At 40.3% G+C, this 22690-nt stretch overlaps 1 protein-coding gene across 2 annotated transcripts in view; it reads left to right on the top strand.

The window, feature by feature from the left end:
* The first annotated feature begins 608 nt into the window (after positions 1-608).
* LOC149167787 (F-box protein 7-like) overlaps positions 609-22690 on the top strand; it is a 518393-nt gene continuing 496311 nt past the window's right edge. Inside the window, exon 1 of one of the 2 annotated variants that reach the window (XM_089433153.1) lies at positions 609-925. The gene's annotated coding sequence lies outside the window, so the exon portion shown is untranslated. The remainder of the gene's footprint in view (positions 926-22690) is intronic. The other variant, XM_089433152.1, reaches the window with a different exon arrangement.

Below are 22690 nucleotides of genomic sequence, written 5' to 3'. Positions count from 1 at the left end.
CTTCACTAAAACACACCTATTTATTTGGTCGCTTTCATTAAAATTTCAACCAAACAATTTCATAATACATATCATTTTTTAGGATTCAACCGCGATTAAAAAGTCATTCATCTATGACCATTTCCATGAGAGGTAGTGGTAACTGACTAATTTCTCAAGATTTTTGAATAGTCCACTTAGCACTCATTGCATCGGGTGATATAGGGGTGAAGAAGTGGGATTGAAACTAGTGAAATGAATCACCTAGTGTCAATCATTATTTCCAAGGCTTGCACCTGGTAACCAAGACTTCTCAGGAGGTCACCCATCCCAGATCGCCTCTGAGTCAAGTGCGCTTAACTGTGGAATTTTCCACACAATCAAGCCCACTTGGCTTGCTACCCGATTTGCAAAACCTTAACAAGTATTGTGTGTCATGAACCATTCAAGTAGAGCTCCCTATGTATAAAAAAAATAAATATTATTTTAAGAAAGAAAACAATTATATATATATATATATATATTTTTTTTTTTTCCAAATCCACTCAACACATACAGTAGGATCATCACTGGAGCAAAAACACCGTACACAAACCAATATCGCAAAACCATAATTTCCACCCAAATCACAGTTGAAGAGTACAGTACCTTTTTCTTTTTATTAATCGTAAGCCACGAATTAGAAATCGTAGACGTAAAGCTAACTTCTCCCCACCCAAATTGAATTTGAGGTCAAACATATGAATCGTACCGAGTCAAAACTTTTTAATGTGTGCATCAACCAATTTGGAATCACTCTGATGGATCGAATGGAATTGTCGCTAAAGGTCGAAGGAGGAGAAGAAAAATCAGAGAGGGTGGTCATTCAGGGCGGAAGATTATAAGCCAATCAAACGCAGAGAGGACGAGCCGACAATTCCCTTCACTTGCTTTCACCTGTGGGAAGGTAAATTTTATTTTTTTGTGGACTTGACCTAATTAGATATATACATATCATTTGCATACCAATTTTTCCATGTGGCTTTAGTCCCAGGCCGAGGTCCAGTCCGAAAGAAGCAAGTATTGCAATATTTCTTGTCATTCTGATGCAAAGATTGGATACCGATTGCTAAGCTGGGTTTGTGGAAAGTATCTGTATATGTGAATTTCGGTTGTAATTCAACCTAGAAAGAAGCAATTACTACGTTCAACAGTATCTTTCAATTAAGCAGTAGCCAGCGTTGCAAATTTATCTCGATCCGTCTTAGGAATTTGAAATTGAGTGCCATAAGTATCACAACATTTCCCCCTGAAGCCCATCAATTCAAGTCTCAAGCTGCCAAATTTATGAATTGCTTCCAAGGATTTGACTACTGCCATATTCCTAAGCACTATCTATTAATAAGAAAAGATTTTAATCTCGAGCTGTAAGCTATTTGGTCTGTGAAGCTTATCAAACCAAAGCATATTCGTGTTTCCACAATTATGAAAAAATAACCACTCATTTCGATTTTGGAAGACAGAAATTCATGCCTCAATGCCACACCAGGAAAATGAGACGGAACCTAGTGGTAATCTCCCATCTTGAACTTCGAACCAAGAATTCACTAGGAACGATTGCCTCCTGACCATGCTTTAATTGAGAAAGGTTATGGTCAGTAGTTTATAAGAACTTCTATACCCTCATAAAGCTGCTAACTCTTTTTCTTCCCTAATATTTTTCTTCAATGGCACAATTTTTATGTATGACAACTGTTACAACCTTATTTGTGGATTATAGTTGATCATCAGCTTGGGAATAATATGCACCTGGCAGATTTTTTTGCCGAGCTACTTCAAAACATGTTCAGTGATCTCATTCACAAAATGTCTACTGTAGTCACTTGCTATTTTTACTGGAACATCCAAACCGAGTAATGATACTTGAATATATAAATTTGTCTTATACTTTTGCCAAACCTAATCAAATGCTTTGTGGCCACTGTAATACATATGCGTGTCCTTTTCTTGTTGGGTGCTTGAAAAGACCAACAAAATTGAACCTCAATTCTCGAACAATTCTTGAGGTAATGTTGGGTGAAGAGGCATAATATCTTTTTTTCAACACTTGCTTTGCCCTTTGACAAGTATCACATTCAAGGCTCTTGGGAGTGGGGAGCAGGAGTGAAAAATACAAATTTCAAAGAGTCCAGGAGTGAAGTGTTTCGTGAGTGTTTTCTATATAATATGTATTTTGATGTATTTTGATGCATATATATTGAAAATTCATTTAGAATGACAAATCAATTGTGGAAAACATGAAAACATAGATTTAACTATTGGATTAGTGATGATCTTCGAAACATCAACCATTTGGGACACATATAACATCAATCATCTAGTAGTTATAACATCGTCATTAAATAATCAACCATCAATGTAATATACTAGGTTGATTTTATGCAATTAGTGTCGGAGAAATAAGGTATTTGTAGATTAGAATTGATTCTCATTACTTGATAATTAGTTGTGACATTTTGTTGGCCTTTTATTACTTTATTAATTCTTCTTCATCAAGCAATTACCAAACATAACAATCATGAAGATCATAGGAATTCAAAGAAACACAAGATATACGCTCCAAGCTAGGGCAAACCCCTCCAAGGGGAAAACCTAGAAAATACTTCTCTTCTTATAGAATCAGGTCAAATAAGAAATCCATGACCCAAATACCAAGTCAAAGACCTCCTCCAAGCACCAAGTCAACCCTCCAACAAGATTCTTCCTCAAGCAAATCATGGTATACCAAGTCAACAGTAGTCAAACTTCAGGATTTTGTTCCAGTGCTGGGTTTCAACCTTGTTCCTCTGGTCTGCAACTTCAGACCTGCAACTTTCGGTTCTGTAGCTTTAGAAAGCATCTTAAATATTTGGTACATGTGAGCATAGATCATGTTCTACTTCTCTTTAGGGTTTCTCTTTATTCCTGGTCCTTCGCTCTTCACCTTTCCTATTCTTCTTTAGAGATTGAACTTGTATGTCTCCAAATGAGGATGGAGTCTCCTCTATATATAGTCATTCAGAAGAGTGAAAATGTGCCCAACAGAACCGACTTGACATGGTAGGGTTGACTTGGTCTTGGAGGATAAAAGCATTTTTCTTGACTCAAAAAATCATATTTTTCTTTTGTTAAAAGGGGTCCAAATGGGACTTTATTACATGAAAAATGTTCATTTTGACTCAACAAATCCTAGAAGCATGAAGAACATGCTTGGCCTAGACTTGAGCATGAAACCCATGCTTGAACAAATATAAATCTTTTTCTTCTTTTGGATTTTAAGAATATATATTGATAATTATGAAACTGAATCTAGTTACATTCTCCAACAATTAGAACCAAAATATTTCGGTGGGAGATTTCTTCGAACAATTAGTATGACATTGTTAAAATTGGCAACTAGGGCCAAACTCCATGTGGGTCACCTTATTTATGGCAGCTGATATTTTTCTTGGATTCCTCTCATCGAGAGGTGTAGGATTGATCTAACGATCATCCGATTCCGACATGTATTCATGGAGATATGAATTTATTTGTATTTCTTGACAATTTGTCAAGGTCGGCCAACAAGCAAAACAATGTTTCTCACCCCCAGTTTATCCTCAACGTGGCATATAAAAGGAGGAGACCTTGTGGCATTATACCACTCATCTCATCTTCTCATCTCTTCTCTCTCCTAGCTTGATTGGGTATGCGTAGGAGGAGCAACTCTCTCTCACGTGGGAAGGAGGAGGACGCAGGACTGTTGCAGCAGCATTGACTTAGGTTGACCAAGGAGCAGCAGGCTGGGTTTGACTGTGTTGACCAACGAGGAGGTCAGTTTGACTGCGGATTAGTGTGGGGAGCCTCTTCCAAGCAAGCCGTAGTTCTGGACAGCAAGACGTTGACCTGTTTTGACCACGGATTTGACCAACGTTGACTGGTGAGGGTTGACCGCAGAGCTGCACATGCGTTGACCACTGTTTGACCATCTTTCTTGGACTGTTTTGGGCTGCCTATCATTGCTGTTGGAGGCCGAGTTGACCAAGGTTGACTTGAGGTCATTTGTGAGTTGTTTGACTAGCTTTGACTTTGTTGGTTAGGGTTTAATTGCTGCTGTCATAAAATTACAGAATTGTGTAATTGTACTATCTCTCTCTCTCTGCTGAATTATTGAAGAATATAAGAAGAATTGATCAAAGGGTTTCCCCGCATTGGGGTTTGTCCCTGGTTGGTGCCACATCTTGTGTCTCTTGTCTTGGCTTGTCTTCTACTGTTTACATTTATGTTCTATCTGCATTTTACTATCATGTTGATGTGATTGCAATTCTAGAAATTGATATTGGGCTAATAAGAATATTTGAAGTAAATTGCTCTTAAGCATAGAACATACCTTAATTTAACAGACATACTAGCAGCTAAACTTCTCTTTGAGGAATTTACACAAACAATTTGCAGACAAGCATTTTGTCAAATACTTTGCTAACCAAATAGTTAATACACCAACAATGAAATGTAATGGGGCAGAATACCAATTCATTAATATGATTGTAAGTCATATGGTTCGCCGAACTTGAACCTTATGGTTCAGAATTTGGTGAACCTGATTTTTTTTTTTGAAATTCATTGAGGTTTGGTGAACCTCAAAGCCGAACCTCAAATTCGAACCCGAACTTGATCCAAATTGGATCACAAGTTGAACCTAAAGTCGAACCAGATCAAACCCGAACCCGAACGAATTTCAAAGAAAAAAAATTAGGTTCAACGAGGTTTGTAGAAGGTTTAGGGTTTTTTTTGGGCACGAAAACACTTTTCTACCTAGGCTTGACGACGCATTGGCATTGTTGTGGTTTGCTATTTACCAACATGCATAATGTAACTATTTTTTCCTACTCAAATGAAATAATAATTTTGTTTGAGTGAAAAAAATCCTCCACAATTTAATAATAATATTTGCACATATGCATCATCTATGTAATTGCGCTCTGTTCTGGGCCGCAAATTTGCAAGCTTTGGTCTCCACTCTCAGCGCTTGGAAGATAAAAAATAAATCAGTGTCATCCAGGTTTGTGAAGAAAACCAGTTCTATCCTTGTGGTCAAGCTTCCCCCTTCGATTTCTCATTTAAAATTCTTCGCTCTAGTTGAATGTGGTCTTATTGCCTAGTTTTCAGGTTTATGCCCTTCTCCTCTGTTGAAAAGTAGTGAAGGAATGGATTCCTTGATTTGTGCCTTAATTTAAGGAATCAAATCTGTGATCTTCTTAATCATGCACGAGTTCCAGTGATGAGGATGAGTTCAAGAAGCAGCTTGAGTAGTGCGAATTTGTGGAAGACCAAATTAAATATCTTCTAGTGTGAGTTAAATTGGGAACTGAGTGAACAAGTGGAGTTAGCCTCTTAAATTTTAGGAGGATCCAGTTAATTAAGTGTATGTGAAAGTTCCTAGATCTAACAATCTTAGGAATCCTACTACAACCAACTGAATCTACTTCACCTAGATTATAAATTACATTACAAACTTCTTTCAAATTTCTTCTTGAAACATTGAAGTAAATTACTGAAGTAGCCTACACCAATTAAATATGATTATGAAACATAGAAACTGAGCAAGGAAAATAGAAACACATAGGACACTGTTATTTTTGGACAATAATCCCCGGAAAAACCCAATGCGGGAAAACCGGTGCAGCAGTTCTGAGGGTTTTATTATTATGCAGGAGAAAATCTGAGTACAATTCTAGGATGCTCAACTAGCAATTCGATACAGAGAGAATATTGAACAAAATACTGGTGAAATGATCTCACCCTGTCACTGGAGAATCAATGACTGATCCTGCTGATCTGGAGGCTCTATGTCACCCTCTGCGTGGTCTCTGCGTCACCCCTCCTGGGTATTATGCTGCCTCTCCTCTGGATCCTCTGTTGGCTAAGAAATCAACCTTCTGCCTCCCGGACTCACACCTCGACTTCCGACAACTGAATTTCGACTTCCCTCAGCAGGAAACTCGACTTCCCCTCAAGCACTGTGCTGCCTCTGTGTCAACATTGTGTGGGCCAGCATCAACCTTCCTCTGATTGTCTTTCTGTTCTCCCTCTGCCTTGTACTCTCCGGAAATTCCTTCTTTCGGATTCTCACTGCCCCTCTGCTGCTCGAAATCTCCTCGATCAATTTTTCCTCCTGAGAACTTCTCACTTCAGAAAAATCGATTTCCTTGATCTCTCGGTGTGTTTTCCAAATGAACCTCAAGCCCCTTCTTATATCTTCCTGTTGGACAGCCAATGGCCTAGATTAAATCATAATCAAAGGCTCAGATTGTGCTTGATCCGTGTCCTTTTCTAGAAGTTCCACCCCTGATTAGATTAATACCCATTAATATTTTAATTTTCCTAAGTTTAGACTTAGGAACCCCATTAAAAATATTTAATTATTTTATTAAAATCACTTCTGGGTGGAATTTCCCAAAACGCTTTCTGGGTTCTTTGGAATACATGTGCCCAAGCCTCCCTGCAAAATTTTAGGCTTAGAGCACATTCGATACTAACCCAAATCAACACCCTCTCTTAGCGAGGAATGTGCTCTAGCAATACACTACTAGTGCATACTGCTCTGACTTTGAAGCATTGTCCTCTGCGCTGCTAATGTCTGACATGCTGTCCACCAACTACTGCGCTGTTGCCTTTGACACTGCCACTGCCAATGCTACATCTGTACTATAGCTCCCTCTCAAATGCTGCCTTTGTTATGCTGCTAGCGCTTCCACTGCTAACACTGCATCCGTACTGCAACTCAGTTGTTGAGAGAAGCAACTGAAAACACCCAAAACTGGACAAGTATCTAGTGGATAAACCTTGGTGCTGAACGCCCGACTGCTGGTAGTCCCACGCTTTCTTCTGAAGCTACTGTGCTGCTGAAGCTCTGCATTGTGCCTCCTCGTACTGCTGCTTCTCTGCTTTGCGCTGCTGAAGTTCTGGCGCTACTAACTATTGCATCTCTTGAATCAACATTCCATGGAATCAATTGAAAACTCCTCCATCCTGCTACTACTAATCATGGGCTCTCATAGCAAGGTGATGATCCAAGAGGTGGGCTCCTCAAGGATCCTGCCCATCTGTAGCTCTATCGAACTACAATTCTATATCAGCCCATCTCCCTCCTGGAGGTATCTTGGCTGTCATGGCGAACTCCTCCTCTTGTTCGATCTTTTGCAGCTGCAACCTTAGGATCGTGCTTCTCAACCTTGTCCTTGTTCTTCAAAGGACACTGGGATGCATAGTGGCCCATCTCGCCACATCTGAAGCACTTCACCTTGGAGGCGTTTTTCTTTCGTCTCTGTTGCCCCTGCTGTCCCTTTGATGCAAGGGTTGCATTATCCTCCTTCTCTACTTTTGGATTCAACCCACTGCTGCTGCTGCTCCCGTCAAGTTTGACCTTGAGTAGGTCTCTCCTTAGCTCTTCTTGTTTTAGAGCTGCCCACATCTCGTCCCAATTTGGCAATGCTGCTCTGCCCAGGATACTCTAGACAAAGACTTGCCAATCATCCGAGACGAAATTTAGAGCCCATCTCACTAACTCCGAATCCTGAGGTGTATCTCCCGCAGCTGACAGTTCATCACGGGTCTCCTTCAATTTCGTGAGGAATGAATCCACACATTCTCCCTTCTGCGTCTGAGCATATCTCAGCTTTTGTTCCAAGTACATCTTCCGCTGCTCGGAAGATCCTTGTTACAATGTGGCCAAGGCATCCCACATCTCCTTAGTAGTTCCTTTGCTAGCAACGTGACACACTGCATGATCCTTGACTCCATCTAGGATCATCCTCTTGGCCTTTGACATCTCAGCCTTGTACTTCTTTAGCGGATCTGCATCCGCAGGTTCAACTAGCACATTATCAACATACGTCTTGAGGGCATGCTCATCTAGAAGGAAAGACATTCTAACCTTCCAGCTGGCATTGTTGGAAGCCCTGTCCAACCTGTCCTGATCCCTCAAGCCACTGGTTGCCATATCCTCCGAAAAATATCAAACAACTCCCTCTTTCTCCCTATTGCTTAGCTCCTAGGCTGACTTATGCACTCCCCGATGGAGCTGGTAAGCTGCTTCTCCTCTGTTGCAAAGCAAATGAGAAATACTGATTTCCTCGGCAAGAAATCATTGAGGAAGTATTCCCTCACTATGCGATTTGCTTCTTCCTTCTGACGACTTTTCTGCCCAGCACTCAGCTTGCAGAAAATTGCGTCCCTCTAGCTCTGCGTGGCTCTGCGTAGCTTCCTTTGCCTTGACAAATTCTCGATCCGACAGTCTTACCTCTCTGTCGGCTCACTCAGAGAGAGACACCCACGAAAATACAACCCTCCTGGCTAGCATTGCGCAATCCCTTAGGGGATTCGAACTGCTGCTTGCTGCAGCAAGTTGGCCCTTGCTTCAGAGCTAGATCTACTCTTCCCTGTTTCACATCAACAACCCCGATACTATGTGAAAAATCCTAGATCTAACAATCTTAGGAATCCTACTGCAACCAATTGAATCTACTTCACCTAGATTGTAAATTACATTACAAGCTTATTTCAGATTTCTTCTTGAAACATTGAAGTAAATTACTGAAGCAACCTACACCAATTAAATATGATTCTGAAACATAGAAACTGAGCAAGGAAAATAGAAACACATATGACATCGTTATTTTTGGACAATAGTCCCCAGAAAAACCCAATGTGGGAAAACCGGTGCAGCAACTCTGGGGTTTTATTATTATGTAGGAGAAAACCTGAGTACAATTCTTGGATGCTCAACTAGCAATCTGATACAGAGAGAATATTGAACAAAAGACTGGTGAAATGATCTCACCCTGTCACTGGAGAATCATTGACTGATCCTGCTGATCTGGAGGCTCTGCGTCACCCTCTGCGTGGTCTCTGCGCAAAACTGCATCACTCCCGGTTGTTTCTGCATCACCCCTCCTGGGTATTACGCTGCCTCTTCTCTGAATCCTCTGCTGGCTGAGAAATCGACCTTCTGCCTCCCGGATTCACACCCCGGCTTCCGATAACTGAATTTTGACTTCCCTCAACAGGAAACTCGACTTCCCCTCAAGGACTGTGTTGCCTCTGCGTCAACACTGCGTGGGCCAACATCAACCTTCCTCTGGACGTCTTTTTGTTCTCCCTCTACCTTGTACTCTCCTGAAATTCCTTCTTTCGGATTCTCACTACCCCTCTGCTGCTCGAAATCTCCTCAATCAATTTTTCCTCCTGAGAACTTCTAACTTCAGAAAAATCTATTTCCTTGATCACTCGGTGTGTTTTCCAAATGACCCTCAAGCCCCTTCTTATATCTTCATGTTGGACAACCAACGGCCTAGATTAAATCATAATCAAAAGATCAGATTGTTTTGGCTTGATCCTTGTCTTTTTCTAGAAGTGTCACCCCTGATTAGATTAATACCCATTAATATTTTAATGTTTTTAAGTTTAGACTTAGGAACCCCATTTAAAATATTAATTATTTTATTAAAATCACTTCTGGGTGGAATTTCCAAAACGCTTTCTGGGTTCTTTGGAATACATGTGCCCAAGCCTCCCTGCAAAATTTTAGTTTAGAGCACATTTGATGCTAACCCTAATCAACAGTGTATTGACTTTTGTTAACAAGAAAAGCTCCAACTCAACTCCCAATTTAAAAAGTCACTAACAATAGCCAAATCGAAGTGCTTATAAGGAGATCGAAGGCACACTTTGTATTCATTATCCTTGAGCACGAGTTTGTGAGCAAGAGATCTTGTGGATGAATGAGCCAAGGGTTTTCTTCTTGTTCGAATTATTGTGGAGAGAAATTCTCCATGGAAGTGTGCATAGAAATAGGGGAAATCCTTGTTTAATAGGAGCTCGATCTGTGCTAGGAAATAGGAGGCTATTTCCTTAAGAAACACGCAAGGAAATAGGAGCCCCTAGTACGCATAGAAGGAGGAAGAAGATCAACATCTTGCAGGTTGTTTCAAGCCTAGACTAAGGCTGAGAGATCATATTGTATTCTCTACTGAAGCAGGGTTATTTGTTAAAGATCCATTTCTCAATTTTCCTCAATAAAATTTTGAAGCAAGCGAGGGTTTTCCCAATTGGGTTCCCTAGAAAAATTGTGTTGTTTTCTTGTGTGAATTTGTGCAATTATTTCTGTTCTATTTTGCCGCTATTTGGTAGAGAAATTCTGTGTCTATGTGAAAAGAAAATTTGTTTTTAGATTGTTCATACTCGTTGATCAAAATTTCGTGGAAATTATACATGGTATCAAAGCTGTGAATTGGAATCGATCAACACATAGTCTTCAAGATGACAACTCACACAAGATTTGGGATTGAGAGAGTAGGATAGATTGGATGGCTCCTCTAATTTTGGTGTTTGGAAAGTCCGCATATTGTTTCTGTTGGACAAGTTTGGGCTGAAGGAATTTGCTGAGCAAGGTGTTGCAGAACATTTAGATCTAGACGAGTTGAGGCTTTTCCAAATGTTGAAATGTAACTAGTGTCGGTCTTCATAATTATGATGTCATGACTTGATGTAATCATTGTACTTGTTAAAAGAAAGAAAAGAAAAATATATATTTTTGTAAAAGAAAAATTATTTATGGGTTTCTTGCCCATGGTACTAGGTTGTGCACCCATTGAGTGCTCTAGGGAGTCAAGGTCAAAGTCAAAATGTAAAACCCCTTAAAGGGCTCTTGTACCAATGTAAAGAAAAATATTTTATGTCATGAAAATGTCTAGATACTGCCCAAGAGATCAGGTCAGCTAGCCGTAAAGGTCAGCCTAGAAGAGGCTTAAGGACACACTCAAATGACTATATATTGAAGAGGAATTCGTCCTCCAAAGACACACTTGTGCATTCGACTTTCTAATGAAGCTCTTAGGCAGAACAAAAGTGCAAAAAGGAGGAAGGACAAAAAATCTGAAAATTGACTTGGGTATTGACTTATCTCTCTCTCTAGTAGCCAAAATTCTCTGTGGAAGGACAGACTACTTCAAATCCGAATTTGTGAAGAAAGGAACAGTTTTTGGTTGGGTGACTGGCCTGGTCTCTTGGAGGATAGTCTAGAATCTTGGTCTTGGAAGTCTTCATTGAAAATTCTATAAGAAAGAGTTCTTTGGGTTTTCCCCTTTGGAGGGGTTTTGTGTGATATTCTCACTTAGTAATATTGCTAAGGGAAATATCAATCTTGCCCAATTTTGTCTTATTTCATGTTTGCACTTAGGAGATGTGGGTTCATAGGTCCCACATGAATTTGGGGATTAAGCGGGGGCCCAAACATTAGGAAAGAAGGGAAATATTGCGGCTCTTGTGGAGCGTGGGGGCCAACCCATGGAGAATTACGACCCACATGTGGAAGACACTCTCATTGGAGTGAAGTGGGTGGGGAAAGTCTAGCTAGGCTCACATGGGCATCTTGGAGGCTCTTTGATAAATAGGGCAAGAGGCACTCATTTTGGTCATTCATTCATCTATTCAGAAATTGTGTCTTTGACATAGTAGGATTGAGTTGAAGCCAAGTCTGTATTACTGTTTAGCACACGAGTGTCTTCGAGCGGAGATCTTGTCAGGCCAGGCAGTAACTCCATTAGGTAGAAAAGATGATTCGATTCATTTCATTAGGTATGCTATTGTTATATACAAAGGGTGTGACTGCTCAGTTCATCTCCTGATGACTGTTCACATTCCTAATTTAACTATTTACATAAATTCACCCAATCGTAGAGGATTAGGTGTCAACATTCCCCCCCTTAATCTGAAGGGATGTTGGTGAGTCCAAGCATCGTTCTGAATCTTTCAAGCTTTTCTCTTCCCAGCGCTTTGGTGAAGATGTCTGCAATTTGCTCATTTGTGGAACAATGACGGAGATGGATTGTTTTGGCCTCAACATGATGTCGGATCAGATGATATTTAGTATTGATGTGCTTTGTTCGATCATGGAACTTTGGGTTCTTGGCCAACTTTATTGCAGAGGTGTTGTCAATCATGAGTGGAGTTGATTGTACTTGTTTTACCTGCAAATCTTCAAGAATTTTCTTGAGCCACACAATTTCTTTTGTTGCTTCAGCTGCTGCCACGTATTCTGCTTCTGTTGTGGAATCTACTGGAACTGATTGTTTGCGTGATCTCCAGGAGACAGCTCCTGATCCAAGACTCATAGCATATCCTGAAGTAGATACCCCAGTTTCTTTGTCTCCATCGAAGTCTGAATCAGAGTATCCGATCAAACTGAAGTCATCCACCTGTGTGTACTTGATTCCAAAGTCTTGAGTTCCCTTCAAGTACTTTAGAACTCTTTTTGCAGCAGACCAATGTCCCTCACAAGGCTTTTGCATAAACCTGGAGAGGATTCCAACAACAAATGAAATGTCTGGTCTGGTAGTAGTAAGGTAGTTGAGACTTTCTACAAGCTGTCTATACTTTGTTGCATCCTCAAATTCCTTTCCTTCAATAGATGTGAGCTTTAAGTTTTGTTCCATTGGAGTAGTAAGAGGATTGCACTCTGTCATGCCAAATCTGTTTAACAAATCTCCAATGTATTTCTTTTGAGAAAGAAATATGGATTTTGGATGTTGGGTTACTTCAATGCCAAGATAGTAATGAACATAGCCCAAATCAGTCATTTCAAAACTTTTCCCCAATTCCTTCTTTATGGATGCAATATAGCTTTCATTGTTCCTTGTCATTAAAAGATCATCTACATATACCACAAGATATACAACTGTTTTGCCAACTTTCTTGACAAATAAAGTTGCATCATCAAGATCAAAATGATTGAAGTTGAGTTTCAGAAGATGCTTTGTTAGTTTTTCATACTAGGCTCGCGGTGCTTGTTTGAGGCCATACAAGGACTTCACAAGTTTGCATACTTTATGTTCATGTCCTTTCACAACAAATCCTTCAGGTTGGGACATAAAAACATTCTCTTTTAGATCTCCATTCAAGAAGACAATTTTTACATCCATTTGATGGACTTTCCAACCGTTTTGAGCTGCTAGTGCAAAGAGTGTCCGGATGGTGGCCTATTTTGCTGTGGGGGCAAAAGTTTCCTCATAATCGACCCCTTCCTTCTGTGCAAAACCTTTTGCCACAAGCCTAGCTTTGTGCTTGTCAAGTGAGCCATCAACTTTGTACTTGTTCTTGTAGACCCACTTGCAGCCAATTGGTTTGGTTCCAAATGGAGGGTCAACCAGCTTCCAAGTGCCGTTCTTTATGAGGGCATCATACTCCTTTTGCATCGCTTCTTTCCATTCATCATGAGAAGCAGCTTCTTTGAAGGAAGTTGGTTCAAACTCTGTAGACAAGTTCAATTCACAATCATAAGAAACATCCATATCAACAGGTGAATTAGAGTCATCTACATCACATCCATTTGTCGGTTTGAATTTCTGGTTCCTGTTTTTCCAATTTCATCAGGATGAACACTTTCAAGTGTCTTTGTCAGCCACTTTGGGGGGCCTTTCTGAGATGGTCCAGGCTGCTCTGTTGATTGAGTTGGGACTGAATCAAGATTGAGTCTCCCAATTCTATCAATTACATCACTTAAAGCATCATCCGTTGTTGGAGTTTCATTCGAGGGAGATTGTTCTTCAGAAGAAGATTCCACATGTTGATCTAGAATAGGAATCGCCCCTTCAAGATGTGGAATCTGATTGTCAAATTCTTGAAATGATTTTGTTTTAGCGAATCTATCCAAGCGATCAAGTTGCCGCTCAACAACATCGTCAGATTTGGATGATTCAAGAAAAATTACATCTCTCGATACAACAAACTTTTTATTTACTTCATCATAGAGGCGGTATGCTTTGGAGGTGTTTGAATACACCAGGAAGATACACTTACGACTTCTAGCACCAAGTTTGTTTCGATGTACCTTTGGTATTAAAGCATAACAGGTGGAACCAAAGACCCTGAGATGTTTTGCCGAAGGAACATGTCCATACCATAATTCATAAGGAGACTTGTTTCTTATAGCATTAGATGGACATCTATTCTTTATATATGCAGCACATAGAACAGCATCAGCCCAAAACATTATCTTTACATTTTTGAAGAAAAGCATGGATCGTACCATATTCAAGATTGTTCTATTCATTCTTTCAGCTACACCATTCTGTTGGGGATTATAAGGCATAGTTGTTTGATGTTTGATCCCATGTTGGCGAATATAGTTTTCAAATTCATTTGATGTATATTCGTTTCCATTATCAGTGCGAATAGACCCAATATGAGATTGTGCATCATTTTCAATCTATTTATGAAAATTCTTGAATGTTTGAAAAGCATCAGATTTGTTCTTCAATAAATAAACCCAACACATTTTGGTGTAGTCATCAATAAATGTCATGATATATTTATTTCCATTTGCAGAAGGAACACGCATTGGACCACATAAATCTGAATGAATGAGTTCAAGCTTCCTATGTGCTCTTGAATGTGAATCATGAAGGGATTGTTTGCTATGCTTTCCTAGAATGCAAGCATCACATTGCTTAAGTTTCCTAGGAATTGTAGGCAAACCAACAACACCATTTTTCTTCAATAAGCGGAGACTGTCATAGTATAAATGTCCAAATCTAGCATGCCATAATAAACTTGATGGAAGTGTACCTTCTTCATGATGAGAAATATATGAGAAATGTTGTGCATGAGCAGAGGCTCCTTGCAGTTTGAGAAGCCTTTCTTCTTCTATTCCCCTCATGACAAGTGAGTGGTCAGATGCTTTTCTTACCTCAAGCTTTCCATCAAACATATGAATGGAGTGACCTTGCTGGCGGATGTGGACCAAGGACAGCAAGTTTCTCTTGAGCTGTGGGAGATATAGAACATGATCCAGAAGAAAGTCTGGAAGACCAGGTAGTTTAAGCCTGATTGTGCCAAGCCCTGATGGCTTGATTTTTGATTGATCTGCAAAGTATACTGCTCCATCAACATTGTCAGTGAAATCTTCAAAAAAATCTTTTCTATGAGTCATGTGACAGGTTGCTCCTGAATCAAGCAACCAATCATTTTTCCATGAAGCAAGTGAAGCATTAAACAAATCTTCATTTACTCCAATGTTACATTGTGCCTCAGTATAGTGAGCGGATTCAGGTGCTTTACCTTTGTCTGTATCATCAGTTTTACCTTTCTGTTGGTTTCTTTTTTGCTCAATTTTGTCCCATGGTAGCTTGCATGTAGAGGCATCATGTGATCCATTTCTTTTGCAGCGAATGCAGTGTAAATCTGCCTTTTCTCCTTGAGAATGTCTGCCCCCCCTGCCTCTGAAATATCTTCTTCTTCCTCTTTGTCCACCTCTTCCTTTTGTAGAATCTTGAGCAGGATGCTTTTCTTTATGAGCAAGGCACACAGTCCCTTCAGAAGATTCAGGGGCTGTCTTCTTTCCAAAAGCTTTCTCTCTTTCAGCAAACTTTTTCACAAGAGAGTCAAAGGTTATATCTTTGAGATTTCCATTTACTTGCAAAGACTCAAGATAATTGGAGTAAGTAGGATAGAGTGCCTTGAGAAAAGCAATAAGAGGGATATCCAGCTCAACCTTTGTGGAATTGATATCATGCATTATAGACTTTACTTTAGATGCAAGAGCAAGAGGATCATTATTTTTCAGTTCAAGAGTGAAGAGTTTAATCATGAGTTGAACAACTTCAAGTGCAGAATGTGAGTCATAGAGTTCTTTCAGCTTTTGTAGGGCTTCAGAGGCAGTTGAATATGACGAAATATGGCGACTCACCTCTTCATTTACAGATGCTGCAATTAATGCATAAGCTTTGCTGTTCTTGTTTTCTCAAATGACGAGCTCTTTGTCTGAGGTAGGCTGTACTGGGTCTTTGTCTCCTTCTCCGACACACACCCCTTTCCACAACTCATTGAAGATGAGGGTGTGCTTTATCATCCAGGACCATTCAGGATAGTTCTCCTTGCCAGTGAGAACTATTCCTACCATGGATATGATTGAATGCATTCTGTAAAAAATCCGAGAGCTGTAAAAATACTTTTACTGGCAAAAATGTGCTTTTGTGGAGAAAAAAAAAACTTCTGCTGCTAAAAGAAAATTGATTTTGATATCAAAATGTATTCTGGCCTTAACTATGTTAGTCACTTTTGAGAACAACTTTATAAACACCACTATGGTAGCCTAACAACGTGGTATATATATATATCCCAGCAACAAAATTCCGCTGCGCTAAATATCTTCACCAGACATTACATACAAAGTGCACTAAGACCATCAAACGCTATTCATATACTGTGAATAGAACTTTGCTGCGCCAAATATCTTCACTAAACATTATATACAAATAAATGTTATCGAAATTTCAATATTATATGCTTTCAGGAAGATTGTACTGACCTTCTGTTGGCATCTCTCGAGATTTCCTGAAAGCTTTATCCTCTATGAACTTTGCATCCCGTCTCACTACAATCTTCCTGTTGCTAGGAATGTAGATTCTGTATGCCTTTGAGGTCTCGCTATATCCTACGAGGTACCCCTTTTCTGCAGTCTGATCCAGTTTACTGCGCTTTTCATCTGGAATGTGACAATATGCCACGCTTCCAAATATCCTGAGATGACTTACTTCTGGTTGCTTCTCTTTGAAGACACCTTTGGGCGTTCTCTTCCCCAACGCTTTGTGAGGAGTTCTATTTTGGATATATATTGCTGTGTTGCAAGCCTCTGCCCATAAGAATCTAGGCAAGTCCTGATCATACAACATAGCTTTTGTTGCCCCAACAATAGTTCTATTTTTCCGCTCTGCTACTCCATTCTGCTCCGGATTATATGGAGCTGTCCATTCTCTTTTGATGCCCTCCTTTGTGCAGAAATCTGTGAAGTCTTTGTTCGTATATTCTCCACCATTATCTGAACGCAATACCTTTATCTTTTTCCCTGTCATGTTTTCAACGAGAGCCTTAAACTCTTTGAATCGATCAAAGACCTCATCCTTGGTCTTTAAGAAATAGATCCAGGTTTTTCTAGAGTGATCATCAATAAAGGTGACGAAGTATTCGCCACCACTAAGAGCTCTTGTGGACATTGGACCACAGATATCTGAGTGTATCAATCCCAATACACATTCTGCTCTATTTTTGCTTCTGGAAAACGTTGCTTTAGCGTACTTCCCTAATACACATCCTCTACATAAATCATCATGCTTAGTACTAAGGACTGGAATTCCTGTAACAGTCTCTTTGACCATCCTTAGTGCTCCATGGTGTAAGTGTTCCATTCACCCGTGCCATAATTCATTCAGTTCCTTTTTACCATTATGACTGCTGCCTATCAGTGCCATTGGAGACTCGAGCTGCAACCTATACAGTTTGTTGCTTCGAGCTCCAATTTGTCTCTTCTTCTTCCAGCTTGGATGTTTGACATATACTTTCTTTCCAATGAAGTATACATCGTATCCTTTGTCCTGTAACTAGGACACTGAAATCAGATTCATTCCTAACCCGGGCACATGCAAAACATTGGTGGCTTGGATGCTGTTCCCTGTCTCTGTCTGAAATGCTATGGTGCCTCTCCCTACGGGAGTACACTTCGTTCTGTTTCCCATAGTTATCTGGAAGTCCATTTGTTCTTCTTGATAGCTCGAGAAATATCCTCGTACTCTAGTCATATGGGCTGAAGCCCCGCTATCAATGTACCAAACATCTGCGGATGCTGAACTTGCTAAGCATACAAATTCTTCTTCTAATCTGGAAGATGATTTGTAAACATCTTGAGTTTCCATCTTTGTGCTATTTTTCTAACTATCTTTGACGTTATCCTGCCCCAACAACTGTTGCGGGAAAAATTGCGTCTTCTCCTGAAGTCTTCTTTGCACTGAAGTTTCTGCGTTGCTACCTTTATCACTGGCAAACTTCATTTTTCAATCTTCCTCTCTGTCGACTCTCTCAGAGAGAGTTTCTCATGAGAATTTTGCCCTCCTAGGCTGCAATGCGCAATTCTTCTGTGATTTGGTTTTCTGCCCATGCAGTAGTTTCGAACTCCCTCCTTCTCTTTAACGCTGGCTCTTCCGGTCTACACTCCTGCTTAACCTTGCCCTGATCCCATGTGAAAATTTCTAAATAGAAATCCAACTGCAGGGATTAATATTATTTCTTTTACTTATTAACTTAGAACTAAGTTATTCACAATGTTTCTACAACAAATATCGAAATAAATTCTATTACAACCTTCACAATTAAAATACTGGGGAAAGTGAATGCAAAGAAAAATACTAGTGCAAGTATAACCACAATGACAGTTATTTTTGGACAATTGTCCTCAGAAAAACCCAATGTGGTAAAACCGGTGCAGCAGATGAAGGTTTCTTTATTATTCTTCAGCAAAAATCTCATGTACAAGATACAACTAGCAGAATAGAAGAGGATTCTTTGTGAGAAATTTTACAGACACTTCTCAATGAGTTTTTGATCCAGGAGAGGACTTGCTGCCCGCTCTGCGTCTCACTACATCAGCGCCTGCGTGAGAACTGCGCAGTCCCAACGTCACACTACCTCTGCGCTGTCCCCCCTCTACGTCACAGCCTTTGCGTTGTCCTCCCTCTGCTCGACATCTTCTGCTCTTGACCTTCAGACTGATGCTGATATCATCTCTCTCTCCTTCTCACCTGCAACTCTCCCTCTGATTCAATTTTCTCTTGCCAAACTTTGACTAATGAGAAAATTGATCTTACTTGGGTATCTGAGTATCTGCCTTTGGTGTATTTTCCAAATGCCCCTCGATGTCCTTCTTATAATCTTCCAGTTGAGAACCAACAGCCCAAATTAGATTCTAATCAATGGTTCAGAGGTCCCATATGAATTTTGGGATTAAGTGGGGGCCCAAGCATTACGAAGGAAGGGGAATATTGTGGCTCTAGTGGAGCGTGGGGGCCACCCCATGGAGAATTATGGTCCACATGTGGAAGACACTCTCATTGGAGTGAAGTTGGTGGGGAAAGTCGAGCTGGGCCCACATGGGCATCTTGGAGGCTCTTTGATAAATAGAGCAAGAGGCACTCATTTTGGTCATTCATTCATCTATTCAGAAATTGTGTCTTTGACATAGCACGCTTGAGTTGAAGCCAAGTTTGCAGTGCTGTTTAGCACACGAGTGTCTCCGAGCGGAGATCTCAACCCTTGCTTCAGTGGACTTCGAGTGCCATCCCAAGGAGGGAGTCCTACCTATACCAATTCGTACCAACAGCAGGGAGTGCGAGTTTGTGGAGAGAATTGGCAGCAACAATACAGGGACTGCGCAACTCTTGGAGGAGGCACGCTTGGAGGTTGTGGAGTGAAGGGAGTTAGGGGCTGAAACTTGAGGTGGAGTTTGGGGAAGTGTTGTGGGGGATTTTCCAACATTTTGGTGGAGCAACAAACACAACATTTGCTACAGGTTACATCTTCTGCTTGTGGAGGAGGGCCAAGCATTTGGGGGTCAATTTTGGAGCGTCAAAACTAGGACAAACCCTTTTTGGGTTTATTGAGGAGAGGCCAAGATTAATTTGGCAAAATTTTCTGGGCAGATTTGAGGGGTCAAACAGGGGCCCCAACTCAACCAGCAACTAGAGGAGCTAGGGGAAAATTGGGCCGAAATTCCAAGGTCAACATTTGGCCAATTCCTTCGTGGGTTTTTGTGGGTTATTGGTGGAGAGCCCAAGGTTAATTTCCCAAATTTTTCTGAGCATCTGAGGAGGCCCTAGCAATAGTTCTTTGCAGCAACAGATTTTAGAGGGATTTCTTATTGTTCATTTGGGCTTTAGCTATCTTGCCTTGAGCAAGCCCAGGTGCACTCTTTCCAGTACCACATTGTACCCTCTTATTTATTAATAAAACCGCTCAGATCAATGCAGTTCATGGAGATTTCTGGTTGTTAAATGTGCTGTAAATTTTTGTACGTGTTTCTGCTATGTTTGCTTTGTTTAACATTGTATATTTCCATTATGAATATTATATTTTTCCCTGGCTTGGAGCCTACTTCTGGTGTTTTTCTTATGCTTGCATTGTGATCTTCTATTTGGCAATGTCTTGATGATAAACAAAATTAACCTATGATGCTAAAGAATTAACTTAACTCACAAGAAATTGTCAAAGACATAAGAGAAATCAATTAATAACCCTAATGCTCCGCCCTAGATTTCTAAACATGGTATCAGAGCTAGGGCTTTGGACAATGGGCATAAAGAAGATCAGTTTGGCATTATTTCACCTCAAGAAGGACTGAGTTCCCTAGATAAAATTTGTGGAGGCAAAAAAATAAATTCTGGGCAGTTCTTCAAGCCCTAATCACAAACTTTAAACCGCAGAAATTTTCTAGGTTGACAAGGGTATTTGAAAAGCTTTAAAGCTCTATTTCAAGGGACCAAAGATGTGAAAAAATAACCCTCTGAAATCCGCAATCATTGACTAGCAGATAAATATTTTTGGGCATAATTATATCTCTATTCTCTGTATCTCTGTAATGTTCCAAACTTAAACAAATAGTGATACACAAAAAGAAGATTCGATTTATGCACAAAAAAATTAAACGATCAACAAATACTCAATACACAACAGAAATGAGAACCAACTGAGCCATTTTATTTATGGAATGGAGCAAGTACAATAGTGTGGAAAATGCACCTGGGCTTGCCTCAAGGGCAAGCTTGACAGAACCTAGGTGTCAAACAATAATCTCAAATGCTAGAAAGCAATTGCTCCTCTAATGCTCTGCGTTGTCTCCCAGTAACTACAACTGCTGGCTAGAAAGGAGCTGCAAGAAACCCCGTCTCTGGTGCTCAAAAAATGATGAAACTTCAGCCACATGCTCCTTGGCCAAAACCCACAAAAACCCAAAAAGGGTTTGGCCTGAATCCAACCTCCCAAATTCGACCTCCTCTATGGCCTACGCCCTCCAAATAGCTCCAGAAATACGACCTGCAAGAAATGGCCACAAAGTCCTCCTCCAAGCTCTGGAAAGGGAGCAAACTCCACTCCAAATAACTCCTCCAACCTCCACGACAAAGCTCAGCCTCAAGGGCTGATACTCTACCCACCAAAATGAGCTCCCAAACACTACCTCTGCGCTGGCCCAGGTAGTGCGAAAGTCACACTACCAAACCAAAAGCTCAATCAACTCCCAAACTCCCAAAGGCTGACAATCCTCCCTAGTCTCCTCTTCGGAAAATCTCACATCAAAACTCCACTGCTCAGCACCACAAACAACTCGGCCTCCTCTCCCACTGTGTCCTCTAGTAATACGCACCACCTGGAAGGAAATGCTACTGCTGGAAATCACAATGTGATCCTCCTCCTGAAGAAATGAAGAAAACCTTCCTAGGGTGGCACTCGAAGTCCCCCGAAGAAAGGGTGAGCTCTTCGCCTGAAGAACTCGTGCTAAACAACCAGTGACTCGGCTAAGCAGCTTGAGCAACCAAAGAGAAATTGATATACTCTCATGAATGAATGAGAAGAGGAGAGCTGCCTTCCTTATATAGTTTTCGTGGAGCACTTTTCCCTCCATTTCGTCCTCCATTGTGGGCCCTCACTTAACCAACACCATGCAAAAGTTATCCCCCTCCATGCAAATCGAACTAGGGAGTGTGTAATTCCCTATTGAGGGTGGCCCCCATGTGTAACTTAACTACAAAACAAAACATCTTTTCCTAGTCTAATCTCCTAATAAAATCGAAAGGGGTCCACTAACTCCAAAATTGGCCCCATAATACAAAAATTAATCTTGTTCCAAAATGATTTAGGAAGGGACATGACAATCTAGGCCGCAGATCCATCCTTTGATAACGTGGCTATAAGAAGACTATTTTTGAAGTAGCGAAAGGCTTGTCAAGAAGCTCTAATTGCAGAGGTTGAGCTACAGATCCTATCAAGGATAATGAAAGAGATCAAGGTCATAAATAAGTCCATTTTTATGGAACGAAAGGTTGATCAATCCCATCAAAGCAAGACGCATTCTCTAGTATAGAAGCAAAGTTCAAAAGGGCTATAAAGTCATCCAAATATCTGGTATGTATATCCTTTTCTGTTACAAATTGTTCTCGGTATTAGAAGATATCAAAAGCCTTTCTAGAAGTCCTTGAAAGAAAGAAATTCATCTATGGTACGGTTCTGAGCATTTGTATGATCTAGAAGAAGTGTCAAATCCTCCCTATACCTGAGCATGAGGTCTATGAGCAGAACTTTATATCACTCAACCCAAAATTCTGAAATATAACTCTGTGTTATGTAAGTAACGTTTTGGAAACGAAGTTCTGTATTCAAAGTCTTGATCAGGGATACCAAAATTCTGAATCATAGTCACATTAAAATCAATGTTCACACCCTATCTTTCAAAGTGCAAGAAGTTCTGAGCATGGTTTGAAGGTTGTATGGAATAATGAAAGCTTCTGTCATCTTAAAGAAAGGAGTCAAGACCTCCTGAAGGCTTGACATATATATTCATCTTAAAATATTCACGTGAAGGAGACCTAGAACGACGGAACATTAGTCCCTTGTGCATAAGCATAAGTGTGTTTAAGAGAAGATTCATCACCTTGTCGGAACAGTGGCATAGAAAAAAAATTCGAAGTACCCATGCATTCCACAGTGACTAGAGTGTCATTCATATATATATACAGTTCAAAGTCTACAAGAGTCAGTGAAGCCGACTCATTAGAAAGGAATCTTTGATCGTCTTCATAATAATATTCCTAAGTATGGATATCACGATCTTAAAGGA

The sequence above is a fragment of the Pinus tabuliformis genome, chromosome 5_1 (genome assembly GCF_031772625.1).
Source record: "Pinus tabuliformis cultivar Carrire ecotype Pingquan chromosome 5_1, CPIR1, whole genome shotgun sequence".
In the NCBI taxonomy this organism is placed as follows: Eukaryota; Viridiplantae; Streptophyta; class Pinopsida; order Pinales; family Pinaceae; genus Pinus; species Pinus tabuliformis.
Note: the sequence above shows the minus strand (reverse complement) of the source record. Positions and strands in the feature narration are given on the sequence as shown.